The following is a 14,335-nucleotide window of genomic DNA, read 5'->3' as shown; positions in this document are numbered from 1 at the left end:
AAAAAAAGGAAACTAAAAGAAAGACAATTTTCTAAATAAAACAAAGACAAAATAAAGGAAAAAAAATTAAAAAGGAAAGCTGCCAAATGCCTTGAAAAACGTGATAAGCTCAATTTGAGTCTAAATTGAATCTACTTTGATGAGAAGCACAAATCTTCTCATTCAGTGTTGACTGCGGTCTCCTCTTGTTTTAAAACTCGATTGACTAAGTTGTTGAGTTATTCTTCGAATCTCTTGGCTTGCGCCCTTGTCACCGGGCCAACTGGAACTTTACTTGTATCTTTAGCCTTAGTGTTCTCATCAGGTTGGGATCCCGCGCTCTTATTGGTGATTTTTGTACAGAAAATCCGAGGCTTCAGTTTTTCCTTTTAGAATGGTGCTTTATACCTTTTGCATGCCAAACACCGTAGTTTCCAACCTTTAGTTCTTCCAGTAGAGATCATTTATTTCGTCTTCATATCCAAACATTCAAGATTTTAGACTCATGGAGTTGGCCTGCTTCTCCTTTCTAGGCAATGTTGTGAGGTACTGAGATCTCACGATTTCGGTGGTGGAGGGTGCCTTTATGGCGATATCTTTTCCTTTCACATACTATTCTCACCATCAAGTGTGATAGATGCAGTTACTCCATCTTGGTGCCTGTTTGCTGGATTCTCTTCATGAAGGTTTCCCCCTCCTCTTGTTTATGGTACTTGGCTGTTCTTGACAACTTCTTCAGCCATGGGTGTTGGTGGCTTTTTTTAGAGGTGATCAATTAAGGGTATCTAAATGAATCTTGATGCCTAGAAGACGACTGGAGTGCTTGTAAGTAAGGAAATGATATGACTTGAGCTTATCGTTCCCACAAAAACCGCCAAACTATTGATGGTAAGAGCTCATCAACTAACCTTGCGGCTAGGAAACCAAAATCTAAATGTAAAACTTAGAAATATGATGAAGATGAAGTGAAATACAAGTTTTAATGGCTAAGAGAGTTCTTGAGTGAGTGAGAGTTTCTTTCTATTGCATCTAATATATGAGTTACAAGATTGATTTTCCAACCCCCTCTCACACTTGAGAATGGGGTATTTATAAGCTCTAATGCCCTGAGTTACATGGTGGTCTCAAGTAGACAAGCTATCGCTTTTGGGCTACAAACCGTAGGTGCAGGAGGTGGTCTTGTGCCTCGTTCCTTTATCTAGTGTCAGCTGGTCAAAGGTGGTGGCTGCAAAGTACCCTTGGTCGGGCCCTCAGACCTTGTAGGTGCGTTGCCTCCACTACTCATACCTCCTTGCTTTCAGAACTTGCAGGAGGCGTGGTTGTATATTTTTCCCTTGCACGCATTGTCCTTTTATTCCTCCTCCAACGACATTCTCTTCAACGCATATTCTGTTGGGTTTTATGCCCTAAATAAAACTCTTTACAATCTGATTAGTTATCAATATAAGAAATTTGAAGTGATTGATGTTTGCATGAATTTGACATGCTAATGGTTTAATATGTTTATTACATTTACACACAAAATCAGTTAAATCCAGATCATATGTTTATTCACAATTACAGTATCGTCAACACAGTGGAATGTGATTGTGATCATATGAATCAAAAGATTTGGTCCCTGTTTCATCAGTGTTATTGGATTTACACTAATGTGATAATCAGCGATGATGTATACTCACACTTGGAGTAAGTGTTATGTTCTTTCCAGGACATTAGTAAAGTATAATAGTTTCGAATGTATGGAGTATACATTGGACTGGACCGATATTGCAACTAAGTTAAGATATTACAAACTTACCGTTATACATATCTTTCCAAGTCAATATCAGTAGTTGATCTTAAGATTAAAAGAATCTAAATCCTGATATGGTTAGGCTCAACTCAGGAGTGCTATTCATGTTCTTTGATTTATTAGTTAAGCCTACTTTTGGGTCAGGGTGATACGTATATTTTGGGAACATGATAGTATGATTGAGTGGGAGTGCTGAACATAAATATGGAATCTATAGCTTCTACTGGTGTATAGAAGTCAAGTGATGATTCCCTTCGAGCTTAGCAAATAGAAGTAAATGGATGAGCTCTTGTTTAACTGACTAATTATTAGATCACTAAACACCATTTACAGGTAGCTAAGTGTTTTAAGGGAAAAAATACATTGAGGGGTGAGAACGGTAAAGAAATCCCATCTCGATGTAGATCATCTATATAGAGGATCTTTAAATCACAATAAGATTATAACAATGGTTAAATGAGGTAGCATATTGATATCGTGGAACATACAATATGCTCTATATAAGTCTGAGAGTGCAATTCTAAGTTCTAAGAGTGGATTCAACGAAGAATTAATAAGTAGGAATTTACTTGGTAAATTTGGTTCACTTATTGGAAGCTCAACATATAAATCCATGGTCCCCATTCTAGTTGAGAACATTCTGCTTGTAAGACTCATTAATTGATTCGTGATTGGTCAATTATAATTCTAAAGTTAGACTATGTCTAATTTTATGAATTTTCACTAAGCAGGGGTGAAATTGTAAAGAAAAGAGTTTCTAGGTTTATTTATTTATTAATGGACTTTATATGTCTAATTAATAATTAAATTAAATGACAATATTATTTAATAATGTATTTTAGTTATTAAATAATTAGTTTTGGCATTTAAAAGGTTAGAATTGGAAAATTGGCGTTTTTGAGAAAATAGAGATAAAATTTGATAAAACTGCAAAATCAAGTGAGGTCCAATACTACACCATGGCCGGCCACTTAATGTGGGATTTCAAATTAATATTTTCATTATTTTAATGCCAAATAATTCCTAACCTAAACCTAGTAGTTGCCTATAAATAGAAAGTGATGGCTCAGTCAAATCACAAGTTTTCAGATCATCTTTCTGACAGAAATTTTGTAACACCCTAACTATCTTAGGCGTATTACGTGATTTTTAAACGTACTGTGCAGCTCGTTGCTAATCAACGAGGTTTATGGAAAAACGTGATTAATTAAAATTTTGCTTTTTAATTAAACTTATAAACCATTTACAAAAGGCTCGGGATCCCGATTTATAAAATCATTTACAAAAGTTTTAACTGTTTAACTATTACATAAAATTAAAAGTCGTCTAACGACCAGTTACAAAATTCAGCCTTGCTGTCCCGAGGATCGTACGCTCCAGGCCTAACCGCCCCGACATGTACAATCCCATAAGCTCGCTCACGGTCCATCAGCAACTGCCTTGCCTTTACCTACACATGCAAATAAACTGTGAGTCGACAGACTCAGTAAGAAAAGCATAATAATATCATACATAAAATCGATCGCCGTGTCCAACACGATACCGAGTCCCGCCATCGCCATGTCCAACATGGTACCGAGCACTACCGCCATGTCCAACATGGTACCGAGTTTTGAACGTTCGGGGACTCGTACTATTGACACGTAACAACCCGATCGGCCGAACCGGTCATACTCCGCCGCGGTCATACTCCAGCCTCGTACCGACGTGTTACTATATCCTCCCGATCGGCCGAACCGGTCATACTCCGCCGTTGGTCATACTCCAGCCTGTACCGACGGGATACGTCAATAGCACGGAACCACCAACCAAGTGTCACTGATCGGTCAAACCGGTCATACTCCCATCTTGGTCATACTCCACTCGTACCGACGTGACAGGGTTGGGTGGTTCGAAGCCTAAATACATATCTAATGTAATCTAACAGGCTTCCTACATGCACGCTAAACATGTAATCTACATATGCATACCGTTATACTAATCTTACCCGGATTCCGATTTCAGTGTGCCTTGGCCAACCCGACCGGAACCGAAGCCGAACCGCTTGACATCGGCTCCTAAACCATAAAAACCACAACGCTATAAGTTGACACGCTAAATCACTTCCCGGACTAAAACTCGAAACTAAAAGTTTCCCTATCGATAAAAAGCATGGCAATACCCCTAAAAACCCAAAAACGAGGAAAACTAGGGTTCGAAAAATCCCCCATCCGAAGTCCGGTTGCCCAACCGAATTCCGGCTCGGGAAAATTCGAACCCCATCCGAATTCCGGATGCTCAATCGAATTCCGGTTCCTCGCAGCAGAACCAAAAATTCCCATATCTCGACCAATTTAACCCCAATTGATCCCAAACTTTCCAGACCTCCTCTATAGGTCCCAAATAACAAATCCAAGGCAACAAACCTACCCAGAAACCACACATACAATTTTTGCCATTGGAGCTCAAGCTTTGAGTTCCAAACTCAAGCTTGAGCAAACCACCTAAACAAGCATGCAAACCAACATAATTCAACATAACTAAGCATAATCTAACCTCTGCAAACTAACAAGAACAACAGCAACAACACAGAACATAAACACAACACTTTCCATCCAAAATTCATACTTTTTCATAAAAACAACAAAGCTTAGCTCAATCTAACTATCATGCTTTCAACATAGCTTAAATCTTATCAAAATAACATGCTTGAACTACACAAATCAACCACAAAATTACAGCAGCAACAACATCTAAAACAACATGCATGCATCATAATTATTCACATAGTTTTTCAAGAAATTAAAGGAGAAAGGGTTAGAATCACCTACCACAATCAAGAGCTCACAATTAGGATGAATTTAGCTTAGAGAAATGAAGAAAAAAACCCAGCTTTGCACCCCACAATACCCAGCCGAAAGTGAAGAGGAAAAGAGAGAGTTTTGTTGGAAAATTTTCTATTTTTTTTTCTAAGTGTTTGAAAAATGAAAGACTTACAATGAAAATGCCATTTAACTAACCCATTTCAGCCAACATTTAATAAATAAACACTTATTTTTTTCCATTAATAAATCATATAAGACAAAACATTAATGGGGCAAAAAGACCATTTTGCCCCTCCACCATAAAATCATGAAAATCATACTAAAGGGGTATTTTTGGGACATTCTAAATTCCCGGCCATTCCCGACATTCCCAATGTCTAAACCCGTCCCCAAACTACTAACATACTAAGTTGTGATCTCTACTGAGCCAAACGCCGCGTTCCAAAATACCGGACACCGGAAATGCGAAATATAAAAACTGCTGATAACATACACATGCATAACTGAATTCCATAAATATCCATAATAAATTATTTAAATAGCTATAAATAATTTCCTGATTAACATAATTAACTGCTAATTTCCAAATTAACTAAGCGGGCTTTACAACTATCCCCCCCTTAAAAGGATTTCGTCCCCGAAATCTAACCTGAATAACTCTGGATATTGAGCTCGCATATCTGATTCTAGCTCCCAAGTGGCTTCTTCCACCTTACTGTTTCTCCAGAGAACCTTGACCAACGCTATGGTCTTATTCCGAAGGACTTTATCCTTTCTATCCAGGATCTGCACTGGCTGTTCCTCATAGGACATATCTGACTGAAGCTGAAGGCTCTCATAACTGAGTATATGAGAGGGGTCTGAAACGTATTTTCTCAACATTGAGACATGAAATACGTTGTGCACTGCTGATAGAGCTGGAGGCAATGCTAACCGATATGCCACTTGACCTATCTTCTCGAGAATCTCGAAAGGTCCTGTAAACCTAGGGCATAACTTGCCTCTTTTCCCGAAACGTTTAATCCCCTTCATCGGAGATACTCGCAAAAACACGTGGTCCCCTACTCGGAACTCAACATCCCTACGTTTCGGATCTGCGTAACTCTTCTGTCTGCTCTGGGAGGCAAGCATTCTAGCTTTAATCTTCTCTATTGCCTCATTGGTCCGCTGAACTGACTCCGGACCTAGATATTTCCTCTCCCCTGTCTCATCCCAGTGGATAGGGGATCTACACTTCCTACCGTACAACAGTTCGTAGGGTGCCATCCCTATCGTACTCTGGTAACTGTTGTTATACGAGAACTCTATTAACGGTAGGTATTTATTCCATGAACCCTCAAAGTCCATAACACAGGCTCTCAGCATATCCTCCAATATCTGAATTGTCCTTTCGGACTGACCGTCTGTCTGAGGATGGAATGCTGTACTGAATTTTAGCTTCGTACCCATTGCCCGTTGCAAACTTTGCCAGAATTTGGAGGTGAATTTTGGATCCCTGTCCGAAACTATAGACTTCGGTACCCCGTGAAGTCTCACTATCTCTCTGACATATAATTCTGCCAACTGATCCACTGTAAACGTTGTTCTGACCGGCAGAAAATGAGCAGATTTCGTAAATCGGTCCACCACTACCCAGATGGAATCATACATACCCGTGGTCCTAGGTAACCCGACCACAAAATCCATAGTAATATCCTCCCATTTCCATTCTGGTAGGGTTAAAGGCTGCAACAACCCTGCTGGTCTCTGATGTTCAGCCTTGATCTGCTGACATGTGAGGCATCTCGATACGAATTCTACCAAATTCTTCTTCATACCGCTCCACCAGAAGTACGGTTTCAAGTCTTGGTACATCTTGGTGGTGCCGGGATGTAGAGAATATGGAGTAGAATGAGCCTCCTCAAAGATCTCGTTCCTCAAGTCCACACGGTTCGGGACGCAAACCCTGGCTTTATACAAAAGCATCCCACTATCTGACACTGAAAAGTCCTTGGCTTGACCAGCCAATACCTCATCTCGGATCTTCACTAACTCCGGATCTGTCGTCTGAGCAACCTTTATTCTTTCTAACAGATCAGATTGCAGCGTTAAGTTGTGTAGCTGACCTACCACAAACTCAATGCTGGACCTGACCATATCCTCTGCTAGCCGAGGTGAGATCTGAACCATGCTAGCTACCTGCCCGGGCCCCTTTCTACTCAGGGCATCGGCCACTACATTGGCTTTCCCGGGATGATAGAGGATCTCGCAATCATAATCCTTCACTAACTCCAACCAACGCCTCTGTCTCATGTTCAAATCTTTCTGAGTAAAGAAATACTTGAGACTTTTATGGTCGGTATAGATCTCGCACTTCTCACCATACAAGTAATGCCGCCAAATCTTTAGTGCAAAAACCACTGCGGCCAATTCTAAATCATGAGTCGGGTATCGCTGTTCATAATCCTTTAACTGACGGGAGGCATAAGCGATAACCCGATCGGCTTGCATCAATACGCACCCCAAACCCTGTTTGGATGCGTCACAATAGACCACGAACTTCTCCTCGTCCGAAGGCAAAGCTAGTACGGAGCAAGAATCAACCTCTCGTTTCGGCTCCCGAAAACTAGCTTCGCATTTATCTGACCAGATAAATCGCTGATTCTTCTTTGTAAGCTCGGTTAGGGGCATTGAAATTTTGGAGAACCCCTCCACGAACCTACGGTAGTACCCAGCTAACCCCAAGAAGCTTCTGATCTCTGTCACTGTCTTCGGTCTCGGCCAATCCCTGACGGATTCAATCTTCCCGGGATCCACCTTGATCCCATCTTTACTCACTATGTGCCCTAGGAAGGACACCTGAGACAACCGTAACTCACATTTCTTGAACTTGGCGTAGAGTCTATGTTCTCGAAGTCGTTGCAGTACCATCTGAAGATGTAACTCATGCTCCTCTTCTGACTGAGAGTACACGAGGATGTCATCGATAAACACAATTACACAGATATCGAGGAAATCCTTGAATACTCTATTCATCAGGTCCATGAATGCCGCAGGAGCATTGGTTAGTCCGAATGACATAACCAGGAACTCGTAGTGTCCATACCTAGTGCGGAAAGCCGTCTTTGGAATGTCTTCCTCTCGGATCCTCAACTGATGATAACCCGAACGGAGATCAATCTTAGAGAAGACCGTCTTCCCCTGAAGCTGATCGAACAAGTCATCGATCCTAGGTAATGGATATTTATTCTTCACCGTCAGCTTGTTCAACTCTCTGTAGTCGATGCACATCCTCATCGATCCATCCTTCTTCTTCACGAACAAAACCGGGGCTCCCCAAGGTGATACACTGCGCCGAATGAACCCTATGTCAAGCAACCCCTGGAGCTGAATCTTCAATTCCTTAAGTTCAGCTGGAGCCATCCTATACGGGGCTTTGGAAACCGGATCCACCCCTGGTGCCAAGTCAATCACAAAGTCAATCTCCCGGTGAGGTGGTAACCCTGGAAGTTCTTCGGGAAAAACGTCCAAAAATTCCCGAACCACTCTGATGTCCTCTGGCCGAATGGTGTCTGGCCGAGTGGTGTCCACCACCACGGCCAGAAACCCTAAGCACCCACCGTGCAATAATTCTCTCGCTGACATAGCCGAGATCGCCGGGATCCGAGATCCCTGAACCGAACCCACAAATACGAACGGTTCTTCACTTTCCGGTTGGAAGACCACCATCTTCCTCTTGCAATCAATGCTCGCCGAATATTTAGATAGGAAATCCATTCCTAAAATAATATCAAATTCGACTAAGCTCATCTCTATCAGATCAGCGCTCAACTCTCTACCATCTATCCTGATCGGCATAGACCTAATCCACCTATTGGAGATAACCAATTCTCCGCCAGGTAACAGGGTTCCAAACCCGGACTCATATCTATCAAAGGGTCTACCCAACTTACTAAAGACTCTGGCCGCCACATAAGAACGTGTAGCCCCAGAATCAAACAGCACTGAATAAAACGAGTCGTTAATAAGAATCTGACCTGTAACAACTAATGGCCTGGCATCTGCATCAGCCTGCGTGATCGCGAATACCCTGGCTGGAGTGGGTATCGCTGGAGCTCTCGGTGCCTCTGGCCGGAGCTGGGGACATTCCCTCTTGAAGTGCCCGGGCATGCCACAATGGAAGCATCCCTGCCCCTTGCACTCTCCCCGATGATGCCTCTTGCAGATAGGGCACTCGGGATAGGAGAAGCGAGTCTCGTTACCACCAGGACGACTCCCTCTGTTCTGGTTTCCCCGGAACCTCTTGTTCTGACTCGAGCCGCCGGAAGCAGTGGGTGCCCTCTTCCTCTGGTCAATGGCCGAACCACTACTCCCCCTGCTAAAGCCTGATGCAGGAGGGGTAGGAGCTCCGCCACCAACCGGAGTACTGGCTGAATCTGACATACACCCCACTGCGCCCTCAGCTCGCAGTGCCTTCTCCACCATCTGAGCATAGGTGGTGCTGTCGTCTGTGGTAATCATCAGGTCATGCCTGATCTTGGGATTCAACCCGTCCAAATACTTCTCCTTTCTGCTGAAGTCGGTCGGCACAATTCCCGAGGCTAACCTCGCCAACCGGTCAAACTGAGTAGTATACTCAGTGACACTCATGTTCTCCCGCTGAGTCAGGTGAACGAATTCCTTTCTCTTGGCGCTTCTAACCGCCTCGTTGTAGTACTTCGCGTTGAAGAGTTCCTGGAACCTCTCCCAAGTCATGGTGGTGACGTCATGGATCTGAGACACCATGTCCCACCATACCAGGGCATCCTCCTGGAACTGAAATGTGGCGCACACCACTCTGTCGTTACCGGTGACACCCATAAAGTTCAAAATCCTGGTGATCACCGTAAGCCACTGCTCGGCTTTCGACACATCTGGACCTCCCAGGAATACCGGAGGTGCTTGCTTCCGGAACCGCTCATACAAAGGTTCCAATCTATGGGCCGCCACTACCATCTCGGCCTGGGCAGCAGGGGCAGGTGCCGCTGGAACTACTGGCACTGGAACTGCAGGAGCACCCTGCTGTCTCAACCTCTGAATCTCGAGGTCTTGCTCTTCGATCCTGGCTTGCATCTCCGCAAACCGTAACTCCCAGTTCGGGGCTCCCCGATCGGCCGGGGGAGCTCGGGCAGCCCGTGGCGGGTTCTCATCACCCCGACCACGAGCCCCGCCGGGGACCTCTACCTCGCCCCTACAGTGGGGGAAACCGAGCTCCCTCTCCCCGATTCGACCCCACCGAGTTGCCTCGACTCCCGGTAGTCCGCCCGGCGTCCATCTAGTTAGAACCGCCCGCGAAACCAAGAGTTGGCATATCGGGTCGTATTCGTGGCGAGCTTACTAATGCCGCTTAATTTGGAAATTAGAAATGAAACATGCGCCTATTCTACTATCAGGCTACTAACATGCTTCCTAACAGGCTTTTCTTTTTCATAACTGAATAAAATAAACTACTAAAGCAATAAAGGCTTACTGAACCGTGAACCGAGCTAACCGCCGATGATGATTGTACATGTCGTGACGATCTTCTAAGACAACCCAGCGGCTTCCGATACCAAATTCTAACACCCTAACTATCTTAGGCGTATTACGTGATTTTTAAACGTACTGTGCAGCTCGTTGCTAATCAACGAGGTTTATGGAAAAACGTGATTAATTAAAATTTTGCTTTTTAATTAAACTTATAAACCATTTACAAAAGGCTCGGGATCCCGATTTATAAAATCATTTACAAAAGTTTTAACTGTTTAACTATTACATAAAATTAAAAGTCGTCTAACGACCAGTTACAAAATTCAGCCTTGCTGTCCCGAGGATCGTACGCTCCAGGCCTAACCGCCCCGACATGTACAATCCCATAAGCTCGCTCACGGTCCATCAAGAATCGCCTTGCCTTTACCTACACATGCAAATAAACCGTGAGTCGACGGACTCGCAAGAAAAGCATAATAATATCATACATAAAACTGACTGTCGTGTCCAACACGATACTGAGTCCCGCTACTGCCATGTCCAACATGGTACTGAGCACTACTGCCATGTCCAACATGGTACTGAGTTTTGAACGTTCAGGGGACGGTACTATTGACACGTAACAACCTGATCGGTCGAACCGGTCATACTCCGGCTGCTGGTCATACTCCAGCCTGTACCGACGTGTTACTATATCCTCCTGATCGGTCGAACCGGTCATACTCCGGCTGCTGGTCATACTCACTGTACCGACGGGATACGTCAATAGCACGGAACCACCAACCAAGTGTCACTGATCGGTCAAACCGGTCATACTCCGCCATTCTTGGTCATACTCCACTGTACCGACGTGACAGGGTTGGGTGGTTCGAAGCCTAAATACATATCTAATGTAATCTAACAGGCTTCCTACATGCACGCTCAACATGTAATCTACATATGCATACCGTTATACTAATCTTACGGATTCCGATTTCAGTGTGCCAACCCGACGGAATCGAAGCCGAACGGCGGACATCGGCTCCTAAACCATAAAAACCACAACGCTATAAGTGACACGCTAAATCACTTCCCGGGGACTAAAACTCGAAACTAAAAGTTTCCCTATCGATAAAAAGCATGGCAATACCCCTAAAAACCCAAAAAGGAGGAAAACTAGGGTTCGAAAAATCCCCCATCCGAAGTCCGGTTGCCCAACCGAATTCCGTTCGGGAAAATTCTGAACCCCATCCGGAATTCCGGATGCTCAACCGGAATTCCGGTTCCAAGCAGGCAGCAACCAAAAATTCCCATATCTCGACCAATTTAACCCCAATTGATCCCAAACTTTCCAGACCTCCTCTATAGGTCCCAAATAACAAATCCAAGGCAACAAACCTACCCAGAAACCACACATACAATTTTTGCCATTGGAGCTCAAGCTTTGAGTTCCAAACTCAAGCTTGAGCAAACCACCTAAACAAGCATGCAAACCAACATAATTCAACATAACTAAGCATAATCTAACCTCTGCAAACTAACAAGAACAACAAGAATAAATACGTAACATAAACACAACACTTTCCATCCAAAATTCATACTTTTTCATAAAAACAACAAAGCTTAGCTCAATCTAACTATCATGCTTTCAACATAGCTTAAATCTTATCAAAATAACATGCTTGAACTACACAAATCAACCACAAAATTACAGCAGCAACAACATCAAAAACAACATGCATGCATCATAATTATTCACATAGTTTTTCAAGAAATTAAAGGAGAAAGGGTTAGAATCACCTACCACAATCAAGAGCTCACAATTAGGATGAATTTAGCTTAGAGAAATGAAGAAAAAAACCCAGCTTTGCACCCCACAATACCCAGCCGAAAGTGAAGAGGAAAAGAGAGAGTTTTGTTGGAAAATTTTCTATTTTTTTTTCTAAGTGTTTGAAAAATGAAAGACTTACAATGAAAATGCCATTTAACTAACCCATTTCAGCCAACATTTAATAAATAAACACTTATTTTTTTCCATTAATAAATCATATAAGACAAAACATTAATGGGGCAAAAAGACCATTTTGCCCCTCCACCATAAAATCATGAAAATCATACTAAAGGGGTATTTTTGGGACATTCTAAATTCCCGGCCATTCCCGACATTCCCAATGTCTAAACCCGTCCCCAAACTACTAACATACTAAGTTGTGATCTCTACTGAGCCAAACGCCGCGTTCCAAAATACCGGACACCGGAAATGCGAAATATAAAAACTGCTGATAACATACACATGCATAACTGAATTCCATAAATATCCATAATAAATTATTTAAATAGCTATAAATAATTTCCTGATTAACATAATTAACTGCTAATTTCCAAATTAACTAAGCGGGCTTTACAAATTTCTCTCTTCAGAAAAACTGAGCCTTCCCCACTTTCTATACCTGGCCGAAACCCTCTCTCTTCTTTTCTCCTTGATCAATTTCGACCCTAGTGAAAGAGTAAGTGCCCACACACAGCAAGCAGTAACTCAATCATAGATTGGAAGACTGTGAAGGATCAAACTTGAAGAAGAAGGACATTCGGGCTCAGATCTTGATTATACTCTGCTACAGAAAGGATACAAGGGTTAGAGATTTGAGTGGAAGGAGACATTAATTCCGCTGCATCAATGTAAGGTTTTCTTAACTTTATATGTGTTTAATTTATCGTTTTAGAAAGTTCATATTTAGGGTGTTTAAACAACATACTTGTGAGTAGATCTAAGATCCTGGTAAAATATAATCCAACATATTCGTATTTCACCTTACACACTCGACACAACACCACACCCGAAACAACACAGACACATGCATCACGGCTCACATGCGAGCCCCCACATGAACTCGCATGAGAGCCCCCACATACACACACATGCACGTCACACACACTCACAACGGCTCGCATGCGGGCCCTCCACATAGGCTCGCACGCGAGCCCCAACCTATGCACTCACACACACAACACTCGCACACACCCCACGACTTGCATGCGAGCTCCCTCACATGGGCTCGCACGTAAGCCCCCAACTCGCGCACACACACGACGCTCACACACCCATGTACAAATCATGGGGTTGGTCTTAGAGTTACTTGGACGTATCCCGAGACTTGTAAGTACTGACAGTGACTTCAAAAAATGCACACTGAGTGAGTAGCCTAACCGAATGCGCTCTTGTTAGTCTTTTGGTTATTAGGCGACTAACCTCGAGAGTTAGCAATGCTAATTTTTTAGGATTAACAATAAATTTTAGAATGTCAGAGAAAATAATTAAATACATTTCCAGCTTTATATATAAATTATTTAAAAAATACTATAAATACCGATTTGTTAGTGCTTCAATAAAAATTGAAAAAAGAGAGAATTAAAAAAAGAATAGATAGAGTCATTTAAAGTAATTTAAATTTAATAAAAATTAACTTAAAATAAAAAAATTTAAGAGAGAATAGATATAATCATTTAGAGTAATTTTAGAACTTCAATTCTATATATATAGACAGGATAATGCTTAGGTAGAGTCATGAAAAATATTTGTACTTACAGATATTTTTTCCTTATGTGTCACTCTATTGTTTTATACTAATAATTAATTAATATTATTATTTTTTTTTTGAATAATTTCATGACCCTTAATAAAGAAAGTTACTATATTCAACAAATAATACCCCTAATAATTTATCTTTATCTTTTATTTTTATTTAGAAAATGTTCTATAATTTTGAGGATATGGAGAGACAAACTCTAGACCTCTGACTAAGTATGGGAGCATATTCCTAATGTGCTAAAGGCTTTTTAGTCTGATTTTGTTACTTAAATTGTATTTGAATATGTCCTGCTAGACCTTACAAAAAAAAAAAAAAACAAAGAATATGCCTGCTGAAAATATTTTCTAGGTCCGCCCATGCTGCCTACCCTACATACAAAGGGATCCCTTAAGTTGTATGTTTCAATATATGAATATAAGAGATTCCATATTAAGCTACATTATAAAAATTACTTAATTTAATGGTTGTCATATTCTCACAACATGTAGTACATTGATATTATATATAGAATATATATGTAAATCAAACAATTGGTAGATATAATTTTACCTCTTCAACCATTCACAAGAAACTTATGTGAAAATTTTAAATTCTTGTAAATCATTCATGTTTATTTGTTTTATCATCTAATTTGTATACTATTTTTTTTTTAAAGAAAATAAAATTAAATTGCATATGTCTTTTGAGCATGAAGATAAAATGTC

Source organism: Cannabis sativa, chromosome 5 (genome assembly GCF_029168945.1).
Source record: "Cannabis sativa cultivar Pink pepper isolate KNU-18-1 chromosome 5, ASM2916894v1, whole genome shotgun sequence".
NCBI classification, from domain to species: domain Eukaryota; kingdom Viridiplantae; phylum Streptophyta; class Magnoliopsida; order Rosales; family Cannabaceae; genus Cannabis; species Cannabis sativa.
This window is presented reverse-complemented; position numbering follows the sequence as displayed.